Here is a 23,534-nt window from a genome sequence, read left to right as displayed (position 1 = left end):
ATATATTTGGATTGCCTGCAATTTTTCAGGCAGTATTCCGATACTACCCCTAGAGTTATACCATATATACCCTACATTACTATCTCTTTTTCTAACCCATTCCCTATTCCAAATTATTTATGAAATATAAAATGCGAAAGGTATTTTTAGGCACAAGAGATAAAATTTAGGCTTTGGCATGAGGCATTCATAGGAATATACTTAATAGAGGGTAGTCCATTCTATCAAACGTCATAAGGGATGATTTTGACACTACATTTCTAAGTTAAATCTTGTTTGTGAGAATACTGTTTATTTTATTGTCTCTATGAGACTTGGCACTTTATATTGATGTGATATCCCCTTGTCACTTAAGATTATTTTTCTTTATCTTCCATGTGCAAATAAGTCTGACTTTAACTTATCACTTGTTTTCACTCTAATCTTGCCCCACCAATAACACAGATTTCTCAGTTACCTATAACTTTTCTATGAATAGCTCTCTCTTCTCTTAAATCTAAACTTATTTTAAATAAGTGTATCTGGTTACTTCATTAAATCATTTATACAGTTGTAATTAAACATTTGTATGTTTAAGTACATATTTTTAATCATAAATTACTTTCTTTTTAGTTTTCCTTTATATTTTATTGGAGACTCATGGTAATTTTTAAATTACACACACTGATGATATAATCAATTTATTTATTAGTAAAGGGAGATTAAACAATATTTGTCATGTAGAAGGGATGTTGGGTCTAATAGGGTTGGAAACCATTGTTCTAGAGTGTGGGAAAACCTAAGTACATGGGAACACGTGCACAGAGCTGGCTTCGAGGGAATAAGATCCATGAAGTCAGACAGTTAAGTTCGCAAACTTATTCTAGAAAAAGTGCTACGTACATCATTGTTGAATATCACTGTGGTTACCTTCGAAGTACTCCATTGGGAAGCTATACACTGGCACAAGTGTCTAGTCTACCCTTCAAAGCGATTTTGGAATTCTTTCTGGAATGGCCATGAGAGCTGTCATTGTATTACCTCAGATGTCCTGAATGTCATCAAAATGTCTTCCTTTCAACATTTCCTTTACCTTCAGGTCACTGGGGGCCAGGTGGGTAGGGAGGGTGTTCCAATACAGTTATTTGTTTACTGGCTAAACACTCCCTAACAGACAGTACCTTGTGAGCTGGTGCATTGTCGTGATGCAAGAGCCATGAATTGTTGGTGAAAAGTTCAGGTCGTTTTTGTCTAACTTTTTCACGCAGCCTTTTCAGCACTTCCAAATAGTAAACTTAGTTAACTGTTTTGTCCAGTTGATACACATTCATAATGAACAATCCCTCTGATATAAAAAAACATTAGCTACATTGTTGCAACAAGTTCGTGAACTTAATTGTCAGACCTCGTATATATTCTCACAGAACCCTATGCTTAGAAGGCCCTCAACCTTCATTTAATGATCTGTTGTTATCGCATTAAAACTTTTAATACATTTTGAATAAGGGTTCCGCATTTCATTTTGCTCTGATCTTGCAAATTGACTACAATAAATAACTTGAAAATGGTCCACAAGTAAAAGCTGATGTTGGTCTCCCTGAATAATTTCATCTCCTACCAACTTCAAAAAAATGGTAATTTTCCCCAATAATAAATTATTATTCTTGATTCAGACTTCTTTCTGGAGCACCGTATTCATGTTTTGGAGTGCCCAAGTCAGCCTCTGCACGAATATCCAACAGTCAGTGACCAGTAACATCGGACACTAATTCACAAGGTGCACAATTGGCACCATTAATTATTATGCCTCCTTGCGCCACATCACCTCCCTCCTCTGTGAACTAATTCATCCTCATCATATTTATTTCACTTTTTCAACTACTCAGATGCAGACAATGCCCTAGGTTCATGCACTACCGTTTTCATCCACATTGTTATATAATCACGATTAATCTCTTGATTTCTTAATTCATAGCACTATAGCACTATAATTCAACCTCAAACCATGCACTGAAAAACCTTGTTCTCTTTAATTCTTATCATTTAATATAGCACCACATTAAAATTTTAAATAGTTCTCCATATATTTTTCAATTCAATCATTATGTCTTGATCATAAGTTGCTTTAAGAATAGTTTCTCCCTAACTCTTCAGTTCCATTTTTGACATGTTCTTCAAAACTATACTAAGGTTTTGACCAAATTGAACTTCCAGAAGCTTCTTACACACCTTGTTCTTTTAAGCTTCTGTGCTGGTATACACAGGTATGCTATTTTGACTGGAAGATCCTCGACATTATTATTGTGCTATCTGGGTCCTCCTGAAAGCAGGTGGTAAGATGGAGCTGAAAGTGCAAGAGATTTAAGAGGGATAATGCCTGTGAAAGATGAATGGGGTAGAGAGAAGTGAACAAAGAAAGCCTGGAATGCAGGTCTGACCTCTTTATTTAAAGGAGAAGAGGAAGGAAGGAGTGGGTACAGTATAATGATGAATAAGTCTCGGCCAGCCTCAAGAGGAATTCTGACATGAAGATTCCCTCGTGTGGAGTGCCATGTTGGGCAGAAACAGTCAGGCCCTGGTATCCCCACCGTTCTCTGTTATTGGATGAGAACTGTGACTACTCAGGAAGAGCCTAACTTAAGCATAAATGCTGTGGTGGATCCTAAAAGCATTGACTGGCAGACACTCTATAGGAGAGTAAATGAAGAGCACACCTTCGTGATTGTTAAAATTCCCCATCTGAGACAAATACTTGTTGGAATGTGACAGAGAATAAATCAGTCAGTTCATAAATTAAGAACTCTAAATAATCCTTTAAACCCGGCTCGAACAGCTGAGTCTTGATCTTTGACCTTTCTGGAAGGAATAATGTGCTCCTATAACTCCTTAAACATTTCAGTACGAAAGTGCACTAATAAAATCATATGCTGATGCTTGCTTATCCCTATTGACTATGAGACTCACCCCTAGCGATATGTTGGGTAGGGTTAGTGGAGCCACGTGACCAGTTGGATGCTAATAAACCCAGGAAGAAGGGAAAGGTAACTTAGGAGGGACAGGGGTGGATTTGAAGAGAGTCAAGGTCCACGGGACAATCATATCAACAACAATTACAAATCCAATCACAGTTTAGGTTCCATTTTCCTGAGCACTGTAGCAGAAAAAAGAATGTGAATTCCAGAAAATACTCTGGTAGACTGCAAACCCTTTTAAAATACACATTTTATAATATCCCCTTAAATATCCCAACATGAATATTACAGATAAAATAGCCTACCTATTCCCATAATATAAAAAGATCAACATTCTGCTTTACTTTTTTCTATACAGGAAGAATTAAAGGTAAATAATTTATAATGAAGTAATGTGTATCTCAGTGTTTAAATCCTTAGTCACCATTACACTAGCAGACATACTGAGGTGGTGTGATACTTTCCCCTACAGGTAAAATCACTGTGAATGTGACAATTATAAATGTTGGCTGATGTTTATGTGTTGTACTGCCAACTCAGCCTAGTTAGGTTTCCACATTCTCTCTCTCTCCACCCTCCTCCCTACACTGACCACATGAATTATTAAAAGGACATATTCCATCTTTCTTTACAAATGATTTCATCTTTACATACCAAATAAAGGATTTTAAAATTGTGATAGAATTCACAGATGTAACATCACATCTGTGTATTTAGTGACAATCAAGTAAACAAAAAAGAGAATAGCATAACTTTAGTGCTGGCACTGTTTTGTACACAGACCATTTCGACTCACTAGCTTAAAAACACCAGTATTTAGATAGCAACCAATGTATGAGATAAAGTAGAACAAGCAAAAAATATTGCTCTGTAGATTCTTTTATTTGCTAAAGACAAAAATTTGATAACGCACTGTAGGACAGGGTTGACAGATAATTAAAAAGCTAAAAGCAAATTTCAAGATTTAAAAAATTCTAGTACCAGAAGAACATTTAAAGCATCCAGTTGGCTGCAAATAATACAAATGTCTAACCACTATGCTGTACACCTGTACACCTGAAACTAACATAAAATGATATCGAATGTCAACTGTAATTTAAAAGTTAGAAACACTGAACAATAAAAAAAAATAATGGAGTCAGCTTTTTGAAATAATTCCAAATTAAATGATCTAACTATGATATCATACCTCTGTAATATTACGAACATAACCTCTCCGGGAAAAAAAGTTTAAAGAGCCAAGATTAATTGAGAGAACATAAATGCATGCATTCATTTTATGTTGTAAGGAGTCCCAAAGAGGATTTAGAATGTAAAGGAAACAGGAGGAATGATCTTTACTTGTCACTTTAAACTTTGATGCTGATGGAAGCAATTTTAAGTCAATATTCTTCTGCTAGTCTTCTGAAATTTCGAGGCATTTTATTTGCACTTTTATTTTAGGGCCTATTAGAGTTACCCAGTTTTATAGTTCATTTTTCATATATCTCTGTGCCTGTCTAGATCTAAAACTCTTTTAGGACAAGAATTACATCTTATTTTTCGATACACCATAAGACTATCACAATATCTTGAATGCAATACAAACTAAATAAAGGTATATATTAAGTCAATTTGAGTACTGAGGATTTTTAAATTGAGTCAAAATAGCATTGTAATTTAATCTTGAGACAAGTTTACAATTACCATCTTATTTGGATGAGTTAGATCCAGGGATAAAACATTTATTGCTGAAATACTGATGACTGATTCTTGATTCAGATAATTAAAGATTTATGGTGTAGTTTCATCGGTAAAAAAATATCAAGAGGGACTGTTAAAATGGTTTTTTCTTTTGATTTGAGATTCACAATTAAGAGATTTCCAACAGTACATCAACATTAAAGTTCTATATTCTTATGTTCCATATCTTAGGTCCTCTGGAGACATAATAAAATTTTTTAGGTGAAATAAATTTTAACTAAGTAAAGACTTGTTTATGCAAACAATCTTTGCCTAGTAACATGAGTTTTCAGATCCAACATACTCTTGCCAGGTTGTAGACATTAAAATGCAATAAATGGGATGAAGATGAAGATCTTTCACCTCTTAAACGTCTGTTGCTATTTTGAACTTATTTCTAAGAAAGCCTTGGGTAACATGTAGTTGAAAGCTGGACTTTTTTACTCTTCTTCAATTTGAAAAATGAGGACAAGGATGGGAATTTTCTGGATGTGGGAGAAAGATGGAAAGATGAGTATGACCATGCCCATGCTCAATAACTTTATAGTCCAATGACAGAAAAATTTAACACAAACAGGTATCTCAAAAATTGAGAAGTAAAATCAGAACAAAGAAAGAAGCAATCCCTGGTGAACTCTCCCCACTGTAAATTGTATCTCTCCCCCTGAAAAACAATATATCAATAAAATTATATATTCATATACATGATATTCATTTACCATTTGTAGTTATCTCAAATCCCTGCATTCTTTTTCAACTGGGTAAGACTGTCTTTTCGATAACTCTTCTCTTTTCCACTTCAAATTTCTGGTACAGTAGCTAAAGCTCCTATTCATAGGTTTTTATTTGTTTTGTGTTTTTTTTATTTTTTTTTATTTTACCTTTTTTGGTTATTAAACAGATCTGTAGTAAAATATTACCTCTTACCTGAACTAACCGGGTGTGTGTTATCACAAATGTTATCCCCGCCCCTACCCCTGGGTTTAACATAAACTAATGTTTGAAAGCTTTTACTTCTATTTGTGAAATCATTCTTTTTATTACTTCATTTTATAAATGTATCCATACAACCACTAGTCTTATGTTTTAAATCTCATTGGGAAGGGTAGCTTGAGAGTGGAGAAGGGTCTCTAACAATATCTATTGACATGACTGAGTTTTACACAGGCAGATACCTTTGGCCTATTTATAAAGCCTAAATAAATATGAACAGCAAGTATTATCTATGCCATGACATTCTGAAGAAAACAGATGGATGTATTCTTATCTACAACATGTAGATGAAAAAGTAGTAGCATTCAGTAACTATCACAGACACTTAAAAAAAATAAAACTCTAAGATGCCTGGGAAGGTCCCGAATTTTTTTGTTTTTAATTCTAATCCCTTTTCCAGTACTCTATTGTGTATCATTATTTTTATAAACTGTAAAGCCCACTGGGTTCTATCTCTCTGCATGATCTTACTCATTTTCATGGTTTTTTCTATCATCTGGCTTTTGCTAAAGTAAGCACCTTGAGAGCAAGGGTTGTATGTTTTCTTAATTTCCTCATAACTTACTTGTACTCCTCATGGGAGTACCATAAATATTAACAAACTATAAAAGTGTATCTAAAAATTGGTCTCGTCTCTCCAAAGAGGGTCTTCATATTAAGTTAGGTCCTGAGGAATATACACTTATATTTTAAGGCCTTTAAGATTTTTAATAATCTGATTTGTTATTTGTATTACACATTCTAAGTAGAGTATGTTTCATTCTCAGGAAAGATAGTGTACAGACAAAGCGTTAAGGATATAGAAGGATTTTGTCCTTAAAAAACATGCAGCCATAATGGCAAATTTCTGGAGCTTATTAAATTAATAGTATAAATAACCATAGTAAAGCTAGAACTCAAGTCAATCAAAGAACAATTGTGCTGTTGACATTTCAATTCAAACTTTGTTAGGATCACAAAATGTGAGAGGTCAAGTTCATTCATTACAGCCTTTGTAACTGGTATTAAGTCATCTAAGCATGTGGTGAATATGTTATATTGAATAGTTATGATTAACACATGTGTAAGAAAAATTCATTCAGTATTTAATTTATAAAAAAAATTCAGTGTGAAAAACAGCATATTTAACTTTATAGAATAAAATTTTAGAGGTTTACCTGTAAAACAAAATATAGATGAACTCCCAAAGAGAAAGGTTTTAGTATTACCAAGGAAATGAAACTGTAGAATTCTCTAAAAGCATAGCCTATTAATTTTATTTGGTGGCATTGGACATGAAAATACAATTCCTTCTTTTAATTAAAGCATAAGAGATTCCTAAATGACAATATATCATGAAATCTATTGTCTACTAAATTAAAGGTCTGAGAAATGAAAACTATGTCTGAAAAAAGCAAAACTCCCTATTACTTCCCATGGCTCTGCAGCCAATTACACCAGGGTAAGGAAAGTTGTAGCTGCATAGCACTTTGTTTCAGTGAGCTGCCGTGAATTTTTATAACGGAAAATATAATATTTTTCATTAAAAAATGGAACTACTGATTTCTAGAGTTTATTAATGATAGCTAAGATATAGTTTCCAATTTTATATTGTAAGAAATGCAAAGTAAAAAAAAGTCTACAACAGTCATTTATCTATATTTACAGTTTGAACTGCGAGTATCCAATGAAACGTGGAATTTTTTTCAATACTATAAATGTATTTACTCTTCCTTATGGTTTTCTTAATAACATTTTCCTTTCCCTAGCTTACTTTATTGTAAAACTACAGTATATAATATATATAATATACAAAATGTGAATTCATCGACTGAATATGTTATTGGTAGGTTTCTGGCCAACAGCAGGCTATTAGCAGTTAAATTTGGGGGGAGTCAACAATTGTAGGTAGATTTTCAGCTGCATGGGGGGTCAGGTCCTCTAACCCCTGCATTGTTCAAGGGTTGACTGTAGTTTAATTATAGATAGAAAAAATAGGAAACAAGTATTTTTTCTTCCGTATTTTTGAAACTTAGTTCTAAATAACATGTATCTTCTTTTTATTATATATGTTATTTCACTTTTAGGATAAAAATTCCCAAATTGTTACAAAATTGGGAAAAATGTTTTCTTTACTCTTAGGTATGCAGAATTGATTTCTGCATATCAGACATCCAATGAAAAGGGTTAAATATTACATTTCATTATTTACATAAATCAAAATTATGAGTGATGTGCATAGTATCTCAGTATTGAAGCTGAAAAGAAATGCCTTTAAAGAGTAAGATTTAAGATGCATCAGTGATTCCAGAGTCTGCCCTGGTGGGAACCTCTGAAGCAGATCAGCAAGCCCCAGCCATGCCTCTGCAGAACCGGTATTGCCGAGAAAACTGGGAGTGAACAGGACATTCAGAGGCACATAGTAGGGTGCCTTTCAGAATCCATGAGATCAGTCTGCTCAAACTCGATTAAAATAGCCTTTGTGCACACACTTAGCATCATCACTGAGTGTAGCTATGACTTATACAGGTACTTTTCAAAAGTATGCTTTAGGCCACTTCGTTTTTACAAAAGACGTACATTAGTATCTATTTTCACTAAGTGAAAGAAATCTGAAGATTTTTGCTTTTACAAGAAAATGCAAAAAAAAAAAATGATGATAGTATTCAGCATTTGCTTCTCAGTGAGCCATTACCCAGGCAGTACACACCCCTAGTAGTGAGGGTGGCACTGTCAAGCTCCTTCCCCCAAACTACATTCAGCATTTCAGCACCAAGTTGCCCTATCTTTGAACTGTGTCTGTGAGCATCTGTGCTTTATCTCGATTTATTTTGTGTACCTATAAACAAGATGTGTCCTAAGGTGTCAGCAAAGCCTTAAGAGAGCTCTTAATGGTGTTATGCTTAGCCTAAAACTGGATGTAATTAAGCGTTTCAATCGTGGTACAAAATAAACACATTAGGCATGTGTTGAATTTTGGGTCTGGTAACACTCAAAAGATTTTCCATAGGAATTAATGGTAATTGCTTCTTTGCTTCATGCCCTTTAGTCTTACAAAAGGTTTTATAGGAATGCTCTACTTTCGGATAACAGGGGGAAACCTGTAAATGAAGGATTTCTTTATTCAACCAGAGTACTGAAAAGGACCTGCACAAACCACCCAGCCCAGCACGCTCCAAGTGTTCAATGCATCCCATTGGTGGGGCAGGTGATGAGTTTAGGTGGTACTTTGGTGTACGAGGTATGATCAAACACAGTGAAAGTTTAAATAATAATAAAATTAAAAAAAAAAAAAAACTATTACAGTAAAAGACACATTGCCATTAATCCCCCTCAAAATACTCCTCCCGCTTTGAAAGCACATCGCTTCATTCTTGCCACTTTATGAAGCAGCTCTGGGAATCCTCTTTAGTGAGTGTCGTTAGCTGCACTGTCCCAGCCGCCTTGATATCCTGACTCATTTTGACTTTGGGGAAGACCCAGAAGTCGCATGGTGCCAGAACTGCTGAATAATGTGGATGAGGACACACTGTCATGTTTTTATTTGACAGAAATTACAGTGTACCAGAAGTGATGTGTTACATGGAATGTTGTCATGAAGGAGGAGGATTGATGGTACACTTTAAAACACACCTTCTCTCAACTGTAGCTCACACCTGAAAGACTGTACCAAGCAATCTGAAACTTGTCACACACTGTTACTAAGTTTCGCTGCACTGCTTCCCATATTCAAGATCCCTGTCTTTCCATTGGATAGCACTCAGCAGCAGCATCCATTGTATTTTGTGATCACAACGGAAAGGCTCCATGTCACACATAGCTTCTGGTACGGCAATTTCTGTCAAATAAAAATATTACGGTGTATCCTCACCCACCTTATTCACCAGATCTGGCACCGTGTGACTTCTGGCTCTTCCCCAAAGTCAAAATGACCATGAAAGGTAAATGTTTTGAATTGATTCAGGACATGGAGGTAGCCATGACTGTGCAACTAAAGACACTCACGAAAGAGGACTTCCAGAACTGCTTCACAAAGTGGCAAGAACAGTGTTGGATAAGTGTGCTGGAAATGATGGGGATTAAGGACAATGTGTCTTTTACTGTGATACATTTTTGTAATTTAAACATTCAGTGTATGTTTTGATCATGTCTTGTTATTAGTTTCTTAAGGCTGCCAATATCACCACAAACTTAGTGGCTTTAAACAACAAAAATGTATTCTCTCATAGTTCTGGAAGCTAGAAATCTGAAATCAAGGTGTAAGGCCCTGCACTCTCTCTGAAGGCTCAATGGAAGGCTACTCTCTTGCCTCTACCTAGTTTCTGATGGTAGCAGACAATCTTTGGTGCTTCTTTGCTGTAGACACATCACTTCAATCTCTGCCTCCACTGTCACATTGCAATCTCCTTGTGTATCTGTGTCTGTGTCCAAATTTCCCTCTTCTGTAAGGACATTGGTCATTGGATTAGGACACATAATCCAGTATGACCGCATTGTAACTTGGTTACATCTGCAAAGACTCCATTTCTAAAGACCATCCCATTTTCACAGATACTTAAGGTTAGGACTTGAACATGTGTCTCTTTTGGAGGACAAACCAAAGACGAATCCTAATTTTTGTATTTCAGTGTACATTAATAAAATAGAATTAGCCCATCAAACAATGATTTCACTGATACAGTATTATTGCTTAAAATGACTAAAGACTAAAGTTAAAAGAAATAAATCAATTTAAAGGAATATCTTGAGTGAAAGTTTCTATAGATGTTACTCAGACATAGGAAAGGTTGTGAAGTTGATGCATTAACATTTGGAACTTACTGAGCCAGCCCCAGCCCCTCTCTATAAGCAGGATATTATCTAGAGAGAAAAATAAGGTAAGTAACTAAGCTTCTTAATAAAAAGCTTCCCGAGAGAGATTTTACAATCTCCCTCACAATTAGGTCATTGTGCTACAAATCTCATTGCCTGGAAGTTCTTCCTTACATCTAACCCAATCCCTCTTCAGTTAAAAAAGATGACTGCTAGAAACATACCCTTTATTCAATTCAAAACCATTAAGTCATTTAGCATACAGGTATATAAATTATAGGTATGCAGAACTTATAGTAGCTTAAGAATTTAGCAGTTCTATGACACATGGATTGTTTGCTACCTATATAAAAGTAAGATTTAAGAAGAAAATGTACATGGTTAAATATAAAAATTGGGGTTCATACCCAAATAGCTTATGTTCAATTTTTTAAATCTTGTGACAATAAAACATATAACTTTTAAGATTGAACGTTTAATCAATTTCATGCTTCAAATAGTTATATAAATTTTGTCAAATCAAGAAAGGGTAATGTGATAGTACAATCTCATTTGTGAACACCTAGAATACAATTTTGTAATTTGGATTGACTTATACATTCATTTTAATTGATATTTTATTTTTTAGGATAAAAATTCTCTCTTATGCAACATTCATTCAAAGCCTCTCCACTAAAAATATGATTTTTGTATGAACGATTTTGTTCCTTACTGTCTTTTGCTCTCACATTCTCTTTACCCTTTGCAAAAAAGCAATGGTTTTAATTTTGAATAGTGGATGAACATCCTAGTTTTGTGCCTAAAACCTCATGGTACTCTTTTCTAGCAAGATTACATAACAATTTTATATTCATATTGCAAACTTTGATAATTTTGCAGTGCTTTGTGGCATAAAGCAGAACTGTTTAAAAAGTTTTCTTGAAAATAATTTTAGAAATTTAGAAGTTTTATAAACTTTCACTTTTAATATTACACTAAAAACTTCTTTTTAAAGCCTTCTTAGAGCAAAAAAAATTATATTAAAAATATAATTTTAATCAACAACATAAATCAAGTTTAAGTCAACTTTTTCCTTAACACTGTATTTCAATTTGGAAGTCCTGGCATAGAGGACAATAAGCAAAATCATAAATTTCTAGCGAAAAATATTGTTGGCACAAATTCATGAAACTCTAGAAATATAAACTGAATGCAAAAAATGTCAGAATATTTATGTAAAGTACTGAATATGCTTGGAACACACTTTTTAATGATCATCAACCTTCCACAATTTCTGAATTATTAGTCAGGCATTTTGCTTTCACCTTTCCTTGATCAAACTGATACAATGGTCATTTCACAACACATTCATCTTCTGTTGAAAGATAAGGAGAAATCAGTAGGTAGGAAGTAAAATATTAATAGTTAAAATTAATTTTTAAGATAATCATTTATGTTCTCTAATAACTATGGTATTGTTTTGTTCATAATCCCCTTCATATAAAATTTCTGTAAGCTTTGTGCTAGCTTGGATAATCTTGAGAAAAATCTGTCAAATATGGGTATACGAATATTTGGTACTATTTACTTTAAGAGTGGAATTAAGCAATAAGAGTCTAAGCAACTGCATTAAAAAAGGAGAAATGTTTATTCCTACTGTCTACTTGAATCTGCTTAACACTCAAGTTTGTTATATTATATCTTTGTGAATCACAGATGAAAGATTCTTTCCCTGAATGAAGTGGATATATTTATTGAAGCTTACTGAAAAGCATCATGCAGTATACTTCACCAAAGCTGTTTGACCCAAAAGATGAAGAATCACTTTATAGACTAGAGACTCAGTGGCCACTGGTTTCTAAATTTCTTGCAGAAGTCCTGAAAACCTCACTTGATTTGTTACTGCCAAAATAACTCCTTTAATGTATCCTTTGTTTATTAAATGAGTGTTTAGTCTAATATGTGTCTAATACATCAAACATTCCTGGCTTTGGAATCTTATAATCTAGGTTTTTCAGTATGGGACACATAGTGGTTGTGATTTTTTTTTTAAATTATGAAATCATATAGAACTTCAAAATCCTCATTTCTCAAGTGAGATAATTATGTTAACCTTGCAAGTATTTGTACTGATAAATTGAGAAAGTGAATGTGAAATTCTTAGTGTGTGGCTGGCATATTAGCACACATTTCACAAGGGATAGCTAATGCTGCTTGTTTTTGTTTTTTGTTTCTTCCCCTCCAATCAGCAGTTCTTGAACTTTTTACTCTCAAGACCTCTTTTCAGCTTAAAAATTACTGAACTCTAAAGAATTGTGTTTATGTGGATTATAACCGTTGACATATTTAAAATTAAGTTTGAGAAAATTTTGTATTTATTTATTTGAAATAACAATAAACTGATTGAACATTAACAAATAAGATTTGCTATAATACTTTATTTCTAAAACAGTTTTTAAAAAGTATCTGCTGTGGTATGTTTTATTTGTTGGAAGACTATGTAGAAAATCTGGCTTCACATAGAGGCATAGTTGGAAAATGATATGATATTTTATAATCTTTTATATAATGGATATTCTTTTCTTGATGCCACACAAAAACTAAACACACAGTTTCTAAAATGTTACTTGCTAAAGTTTAGTTGCATGGTAGTGAGAAAACCAAACTGAAACAACATCAATAAATATTTCATGCTCTGTCACATTAAAATCTACTGGCCTATTTTACAATGTCCGTGGATTTTATTGGAAAATATTGATTCACTGAGATTTGTAGATCTTCCAAATGTTGACATATTTCACTATTGTACTAGTTTGCTAGGGCTGCCATAACAAAGTACCATAGACTGTATGACTTAAACTACAGAAATTGATATTCTCACGATTCTGGAGGCTAGAAGTACAAGATCAGGATGAGGGCAGGGATGATTTCTTCTGAGGCCTTTCTCCTTGAATTTTAGACGGCTGGCTTCTCCCTGTGTCTTCACATTTCCTTTTCTCTGTGTGTTTGTGTTCTAATCTCTTTTTATAAGGACACCAGACATATTAGATTGGGGGTCTATCCTAATGACCTCTTTTAACTTTTCCTCTTTAAAGACCCTATCTCCAAATGCAGTCATATTCGTAGGTAAGGAGGGGGTGAATGGAATTCAAAATGTGAATTGTGAGGGCACACAATTAGGGCTTCAAAAATTACGCAGTATGAAAAATCACCTTTGTTAATACTGCCATCAATATCATCAGAAAAATCTCTAAGTATGGGTAGCCATGGTGGCTACCCAAAATTCTAATTTTCTTTTGCAAGCTTGAATTTTACCATGAATTTCAAAGAGCGATAGTTGTTGACTTTGAAGAGACAAGCTCCCTTTAATCATCAAATAAATAAATAAATAAATAAATAAATAAATAAATAAATAAATAAATAAATAAATAAATTCTGCCAGATACTCTGAATAACTAATTTGCGTATCAGTTTTCCTTGAATAAAAAATGGTGTTCTACGAAGTTCAATTTGTAACTCAAACAATATCCTAAGTGGGTTTCATTGTGGCAATCACACTTTGGTATGCAGAAGGGCTTTATGTGAACATCCCATGTCACATAACCATGTAAAAAAGATGTGTACGCCAACTCAGATTTAATACAATCAATGATTTGTACTGCTTCTTCAGGGACATTCTTAAGTGAAACATTTATTTAATTACAAGTGGATGACAGCAAGCATACAATCACTACTAGCGTGGTTTGGTGCCACTGCCTTGTTTCATGCTAGGGCATCAGAAGTTCTACACACCATAGTTTTTGCCCCAATGAGGCAAATGTCAGAACAGTCAAAAAAGAAAATAATGTCTTTGTGTTACTATGAAAATAATACTGACATTGTGGCCTCCTTACAATGGTTGGGGGGCTTCCACAGTCCTCAGCCCACACACTGACAACTATTGCCTCAAACACATATTAAACTGTAAACACTTTATTATCATACAGAACTGCAATGGCACTTTATAAAGGAATTTTTTTTTTTATGAGGATTTGGAGGGAGGTGATAAAATTGTAATAGAGGTCAGTATAGTGTATATTCAAGAGATTCTTTGCATGATAAACCCAATTTCATCTTTTTTTTTTTTTTTTTTTTTTTTTTTTTTTTTTTTTTGCTTTGGCTATTTTTATTCTGCTTAGAAAATTGCCAGACTGAGCATTCAGGAGCTCTTTGAGTCTCTAGGGCCACATGAATATGTGCATGTTACTTTTTGTTTTCCAGCAGAACCCAATGAAATAGTTTGCCAACAGCACCATTTGGAGAAAGTTTGGTTGGAAGGAAAAGAACCTTATAGATTTGTGGTTCTTATTTGTTAATCATGAGACCAAGTTTATATTTTGTTTTTTGGGTCTCACAGTCACAGATCCCTAGCAAGGATTTAGACATGTTTTCAGTTCCTCGGAAGTTCCTGAAATATTTTTAATGATTAGACATGATGTGTTATTACCAGCATTTCTCTCCCTTTAAGGAGGTCCTATTTCAGTGGCTGCTTCAGAAATTCACGCTTGTGGTAATTAAATGTCCAAACCGGACACATACCCACTTTCTCTTTTCTTTCCTTTCCTGCCTTTCTCCTTCCTCCTTTCCTCCCTTCCTCACTTCCTTCCTCTCTCCCTTTCCATATCTATGTATTTAGTTCGCTCAGGTTTCATTCTTGTCAATAAAACGTATGAATTTCATAAACATATTCACTGAAATATGTCTTCTTGAAAGGCATATTTCAAGAAGCATGAAAAGCATGCTTCTTGAAAAGCATGACATTAAGAGGCTTTTGACTAATAAGACTCGGATTAGACAGCTTACTTTCTCACTAATTATAATAAGTACCGCCCTTTCAAGTTACACCTGCTGTGTCTTGGTTTTCCTATCCCCAAATAATACCTGTGTTTACAATTTCAATAGGAGAATTAAAACTATTCTATGTAAAGTACTTACATATAAATAGCTGTTAAAGTATTAGTTTAAAATTATCCTAAAATTATAAAAGATGAAAAATAATTTAAACAATACTTTTCTTTACATGGGTGATTAAAACTAGTTAAGGATAAAAATCTATAACCATATGTAAGTTTTATATCTTTGAGGGAAAAACAATAAAAATATTGTATTCAGAATATATCTCTCAATTGCCTTATGATATTAATGTAACATTTTAGTTACTGTTCTTCTATCATAGCCCTTGAATATGGAAGTCTCCAAACATATCAAATTATATATCTCTAAAACCACTTTTATTTCAAAGTATATCTATGCTTATTGTACCTAACTTGCAGGATACATATACCTTCAAGTTAGAAATTATTAAGAAAAAATTATTCAAACTTATTTTTAAAACCACCTGACCTCCTGAAATACATGAACCAGTGGTTTATGGTATTGATTATTTTAGTAAAAGTAAAAGAGGATAAATGTTTTTTAGTTAGCATAGTACATCAAAGTTGAATTCAGTGAAATAAACTGGTCTCTAGGTATTTCCATCCTGAAAGAATTATTGAAGGCTTTGATCTCAAACATTCATGTCCACCTCTCTGGATCAAATTTTAACCTTCATCAGTCTTTGCTCGCCAACAAGTTATTTGTTTTTCCTTTCCTTTTTTTTTTTTTTTTTTTTTGGAATCCTGAGGGATATACATAGGCCCTGTTCAGTGTTGGTCTGAAGGCATTAGATAGTTCTGATAAATGAGTATTTAGAAATCTGTTAAAGCCCTTATTTTGATATAAAGAGGCAGAAACACAACATCAAAAATGTAAGTTTCTCTTTATGATATATATGTGTTTTTTTGTTTGTTTGTTTGTTTTTCTGGCTATATTTTAAATTAGAATAGGCTGTTTGTTTCTTATAGCTACTGGGGAAGTGGAGAAGGGATAGAAGACAAGTGACCTATCCAGAATCCATCCCCATCCATTTTTATTCTTTATTCCTTATTTACTTGAGACTGTGTGTGGCATAGGTAGGTGGGTGAGGGTGGGGATTGAGTTTTTTGGCAAACAGAACATCTATCTCGCCTGAAATTGGTACCACAATGAGCCTTGTGTCCTGCGAGCAATTCTGGATATTTAGCACCATTTATCTGTCAACAACTAGTCAGGAACTGTTTATTTTCCATTTTATTGTGTCATAAAAATGCATCCTTCAACATGTCAGAATTAAAATTTATCTTTTTTATTATTAACTAATTTGGTGGGGCTGAATAATTTGCAATTTAATTTGCCCAATGCTTTCCCAGCCACCTTCTTATTTTTTCAGAGACTACTGTGCAGTACCCCATATCTGCTGCCCTTTCCTCTTTAGCTGGTGCTGACGCATTTAAAACTTGTTTTAAAACTGTACTATTGGTGTACTTTCAATATGTTGGCTTCATCTTTTTTTCCTCAATTATATTTCTATTTTTAATTTTTCTAACCTTCTGGATTAAAGGTTGAAACCAAACTAAAGTTTCCAGAAATAGCAATTGAATGGACAGTTACAAAATTTTTGTGCTATTAGCACACAATATACCAAAAATCCTATGGGGAAATATATGACTTTTTGGATGACAATTTTTGCACAATATGGAAAGTGTAGTTATTAAAAAAATAATCGAGAAACATTTTACTTTTCTTGTGTGTGTGAAGCAGAATGGTATATTTTTAATTAAAATATTTCTCCACACTCCTACATAGTCATCAAGTAAACTTATGATATACTAAAAAACTTTTCAGTAAAATGTAGCTACAATAACAAACCATATTCCATGTATAATATCTTTCCAAAAGTGATATATAGATATGGTGCCATGTTTCTTTAGAAAGTTAACATTGTTTTATGAAGGATCATAATGTCATGTTGTCTTACTTTACCAGTAGATCTTAATGTGTACCTTAACACAATGATAAATACAACTGTTCAAAACAACATCTTTTTTATTCAGAATTTTAATGTTAATATAAAGTGCTTATAATATGCTAGATGGGAGACCCAAGTACTAAATAGCTAATGGATTTTGTTTTCCATTTAAAACTTGAAAGAAAAATTGTGTGTGTTGTAATGGAAAATATTGAGTATCAAATGTATATGAAGATTCTTTAGAAAATATTCAGTGCCACATTATTTTTTATGTTAGGTAATTTTCCCTATTTTCCCAGTTGATGAGAAAGAATCAGAAAATGAAGTGACTGATTTTTCTTAGTAAACTAAGTTTCAAGTTAGCTTTCCTGTGTTTTACACATTCTTCGTATCCTGATAGAACTATTTCTTTCTCGCTGTCATCGAAGTCATCATTTGACTCACACGTATGATATGTGTGTGTTTATACATAAATATACATATATACATATACAGTTTTATACATATATTTATATACATATATTTATATACATATAGTTCTCTCGGCAAAAGTACTTTAAAGATAATTTTCACACATTACAATGTAATCCGACATAATTTTCTATACTTTCCGAAAATTCTACTCACTTACAAAGTGATAAGCTTTACAGAAATATTGTCTGAAGTGATAAGAAGCCAGCAGCAATGTATATAAAATGCAAGATTTATGATATAAATAATAAAGTTAATCATGTGAGACTTTGTTAGATCAGATCTTTAAATATTTAGAAATATTCACATTATTGATTTAAACTTACTTTCTTTATAGCTATTTTCTTAATATAAGTGTAGCCTCTTTTTACTCCTATGTAATATATTAAACGTTGTAAGAAAAATATGTTTTTATTTAAATTACAATAACTGGCAAAGTTGATGTTGAAATTTTAAACACATCTCATAAAATATGTTGAACCTACTCCATATTTTCATTAAATGTAGCAAGTGTTACATCATGTGTTCTTATGGAAATGTTTTAACTGATTAAAATAAATTCTATTAAAATTAGATAATTATCCTCATGAAATATTAGTAACAGGCTTGGGCTTACTTTTCTATTATTTGTGAAATTTGGTTTCATTTGTAGGTGTGTGGACAAACATGGAAAGAATGTGCAGACAGTTGCAAATGGTTTCCACCTATCAACATAATGAAAGACAGCAGAGACATAGAATGGCTGACAGGAACAAAGGCAGAAGTGCAATCTTTATATTATAAATCAAGTAAAATGTTCCATTTCTAAGTACTTTTTAATCTATTTTTAAACCAGACTACAGTATAATGAAAAATTTTAAAGTCTTAATCTCTATTTCTAGTATTTTTCATTGTAAACATTATTAATATCCCTCCTTTTGACATGTTGGCTCATCTAAAGTCCATATTAACATTTTCCAGAGAAAATTTTACATAAGAAGGTGCAAATGTGGCATTTTTCAAAGTGCAGATCAGTGGTTTCCCTTTATTTTTATATACATCTCATATCTGTGATTTGAATCACCATATTTTTTTAGAATTCACTGTGTATATTTTCAATTCCTGAATATATCACCGTGTTTAATCATATTTAGTTTTTAATTATCATAAAGAATGTACAAAAATGACAGGCATCTTATACACATGTGGTTGGTCTGTGTATGTTTCTTTAAGATAAGCAAAGAATTCTCAAATGTTTTTGTCTGACTTGCTTTATTCATTCATTCTTTAATTCATTCATCAAACCTACAGGAAATATTTATTGAATAAACTATGTAGAAGTCAAGCTCCAAAAAAGAATTTCAATTAGAATGTGCTTTTTGTTTTCTTAAATTGATTTTTTACTTTAATCTGCTAAGTCACTAATTATTGACTATGTAAACTCTCAAGTTAATTTATGTACTTAAACATGATGAATCATGGAGCTTGCCCAGAAGTGATTGTCACATTTATATTTAGGAACATGATTTAATTTTCTTCTTTTTAAAAGCTATTGCTATTTTAGTGACTTTGAAAGCTGAGAAGAGTGCTAATCCATTCTTTATTTAAACTTTGGTTATTTATTTGATCTCTTTCATTTCTTAGACATATTAAATTCTGTACTATACACCTTATGAGCCAGGATGTACTTATCATAAAATATATTAAAAATTTCATTTTACAATTTGGCCCTATACAGAATTTTACTTGAAACCCCCTGTGTAGAAGTCTAAGAGCAGAGAGAATAAAAGTCAAGCCCATGTACTGAGAGATTATATTTCATTATTAATATGTGTGAACTTTATTATCTCAAACAGTATAACAATGTCTGAAGTTGCTCATATTCTGTGAGATTTTAATTTGTACTGTCATCCAAAATTTTTTTTAATTTGTTTTTACTTTGGAGTCTAATTTCCTGATAATTTCTGAGTTTAAAATGGCAAGGAAAGGACTTTTGGAAATTGCAAAAGGTCATACTGTCACATGAAACAAGTTAGGTGCAATGAAATCCTCTTATTAGCAAATGTGGAGCAAATTTGGTTGAGGACAGATCAATGTTGTAGAAGTAGGGCCAAGAGCATTCTTTAATTTCCTCTTTATCTTTTTCTTTGACCATTGCCGAAGATAATACCAGAAGTAATTATATGAAAAATAATTTGATACCTTACTACCTCTTGGACTTAGTAAGTATCCTTTTCACCTGACCCTAAAAAATTTTCTACACAATTTGTTTGCTTATAATTGATTCTCTTACCTTAAATATTCACTCTATTAAGGAAGACTCTCCTGTTTTATCAAAGGAGTAGATTTCTCAAAGGCCATAGGCAGAAATCACATTTATAACCTGGTCACCAGCTCTGATTACTTCAGGTCAAGTCAGATAGATAGATGATAGACAGATAGATAGATAGGCAGATAGATAGATAGATAGATAGATAGATAGATAGATAGATAGATGGATGGATGGATGGATGGATGGATGGATGGATGGATGGATGGATGGATGGATGGATAGATAGATAGATAGATAGATATAGAGATATACATATATTTAAGTAGTCTTCAAATATAAAGAAAAGAAAGCAAGGAAAAGCAAAAAGTGAGGTAAAGAGGGAGGGTGAGGTGAGGAGGAAAGAAGGCCAAATTTATAATATCTTATTTAGTCTACTACAATGATTTATTTCTTACTTCAAAAAGACTTTACCTGGTTACACAAGAAAATTCAATGTAGTAGTAAAAATAAAAAGAGAAATAAATTGTTTGAACAATAAATGTTTCACAATAGGAAACAGGAAGTGCAATGTTTATAGTCACAGTAAATCCTTATGAAATAAGTATAACTTCTTCTACAATCAAATCAACTTACATGTAGAAAAACGATTTGGCCAAAATCACTCAAAGATGTAAGAATTTTGTCATTTTACTCAGAAATTGAAACATAATAGTATTCACCCAAATATAAAATAATAATTTCCTTTATTTTAAAGTGGGCTTTAAAAATTATACTAATTTGGAAGTTTAATCATTAGTATGATAATGACTAAAGCTAGACGTTTTAAATAATTGTCTTAGTTTTCTGCTTTTGGCTTCTAATTTTTTTCTTTTTTGTCTTTACAGTTATATCTTGACTTCTACACATCTTATTTGGAAAAGTATAAACTTTTCATTGCAACATGTATGTTGCCTCATTCTGTACTATGCTTGTTTTTTCTGTACTTTTCTCATTATAGGTTTAACTTTTAATATGGCCTGTTGTTTAGGAATTGGTATAATTAACTCAGTGCTCAGAAAAAGTCACGTGCATGGTTCTAATTAATTAACATAACTAATATATCAGAGGAACTGATTACATATAAAATCATGCCTCTACTAAAGTGATTTACTCTAAAAATATCAATGTATGGATGATGGCACATTGAAATGTTGCCTTGGATAGATAATTGATATAAAGAAGTGGCCTTGATAACAATATTATGAATATGTTGAAACAGTGCTTCACAAATATTAATATACATATGAATCTCCTGGAGATCTTGTTAAAGTGTGTGTCCTGGGGCGAGGCCTGAGATTCTGCATTCCTAATAAGTGTTCATGTAACATTGATGCTACTTGCTCGTGGACCACATCTGAGTAGGAGGATCAAAAAGACCTCTCCATATGGATACACTACAAAATCCCATTCTAATAAATGTAAAAATAAAACCAATACATTACACTTAGATCAAGCATAGCCTTCACAAGAGATTTCATAAGCATATCATAAGCATTTTAAAGACAGAAAAAAAGTGACTGAGAGAGTGTAAGTGACTTGTCAAGAGCAACAGATAATTAAAGCGATAAATCTGAAACCCAGGTCTCCTAGATGTGAATGTTTTCCATTCAGCAGTTACAAAATAATTTAGTTCGTTTCAAAACAGCAAATGACTATTATTTTTTTGGAAGGAGGTAGTATGGGGTGACAGTCATGTTTTTATTTTTTACAAAGGGTGACTTGTGGTAATGTTTATTTAATTCCACTATTTCTAAGAAACCTCACTATATTCAGTGTAGTTATCTGCTATAAGCTCATAAATCAAAGTTTTTAACTAGTGATAATGGATTTATTTTTGATCCTTTCACTGTTTAGCAGACATCTTGATCAATCAATAAAGCATTTGACTGAAACTCTTTGCCCAAAAACATTTATACAATTGCAAGCTCCTAAAGATATAATTTGTAAACTCCCTCCAGAATTTATCATTTGATGAAGGGCCAATTTTTACTTCTTGAGTTTGCTATTTCCCGTCTAGACAATTACAGAATGGTATTTTTTTATTTTTTTTTGGATAATTTTGCTGTTCTTTCAATTTTGTTTTCAAAGTTTACAAAATGATGCAGTTGCTTTTTAAGACCATGAACTTTAAGAGTAAAACTTTTCTCAAATACTTACAAATATCCCTGTAGAAGTCTTGTTCACTCCTTTTTCCCCTGCTCCTTATTCCTAACTCTCTTATTCTTCCATACCATGATACATTGCTATATATTTCAGATTCTTTTCACAATTTACACTGTTTTTGATGATATTTGCATTAAAGAGCAGTCAGACTAATGTTAGAATTTGAAACCAGAATATTTTGGGGGTTCATTATATTTTCTAGAGTGATGTAAAAATGGTCATATCCTAATTTTATTAAATAACATATTAAATGTAAAAAAATAGATACTGTTTGCACTCTTTCTAAAATAATTAAAAGTGTATTTATATGCAATAACTTTTTAAAAATTTTGGTCACAGTAACATAAAAACTATTCCACTACATCAAAAAGTCTGGAATGGCCTGATATCATTATTAAAATCATTAGCATGCAATAGTAAAGAGTAATTTCCTAGGTTTGGGCAGTGCCAGAGGATAACTCCAGATGGAAGCTGATTACTTACCTATAAAATACTTCCTTTTAGAACTGAATAAATTTAGATGTTAGGAAGGGATGATGCTGTTTAATTACATGACTGGTTTAGAATATATGACTAGCTTCTTTAGGTGGTATATCTGTCATGCCCCTCACAGAGATAGCTGCAGCTTTATTTCATTCAGTTCTACCTCAGCTACTTATCACAAAATAAAACATATATATTTCTGATATGGATTGGTTAATAAACATACTCATTTTATAGTTAAACTTGATTTTAGGCCTATAATTAGAGAATTTAATTTCTCTGATGAGAACTGTCATGAATGGACCAATATTTTCTTAAAATCTTATGACATTATAAAAGAATATTTAAAAAAGCATATAGGATTTTAATAAACCTTTATATAAAATGCTGGTTGCTTTAACATAAATTTTATCCGATGATAAAACAATGGTACTCCATTTTAGCAGGGATGAAAATAGATGAAAATACAATTAAAAGACAAATGTGAACATTTTTTTTAAATGGCAACTCCCCCATAAACTGACTGTCCCAGGATTCTACGTAATACTTTTTACAGCAACCTCTTTGGATGTGTTATCTATAGAATGGTGTTATTCATGTTATCTATGGAATGCTAATTAGGTTTTAAAGCGGAAACCAATTAAATGTAGCCCACACATCATTATTCTTAATTTGTGTTTTGTTTAAAAAATGAATCTGTATATAACCCAGGTTTGTTAATATCTTATAAAAAATAAAAATACATTTTAATACTTTCTAGTAACTAAATTGATTTTTAGTTGCTATTAAAATAGATTTATATATATAAAATTTACTACTTTGTAAA

This window comes from Rhinolophus sinicus, chromosome 4 (genome assembly GCF_057876585.1).
Source record: "Rhinolophus sinicus isolate RSI-liver-muscle chromosome 4, RSI-T2T, whole genome shotgun sequence".
In the NCBI taxonomy this organism is placed as follows: Eukaryota; Metazoa; Chordata; class Mammalia; order Chiroptera; family Rhinolophidae; genus Rhinolophus; species Rhinolophus sinicus.
Note: the sequence above shows the minus strand (reverse complement) of the source record.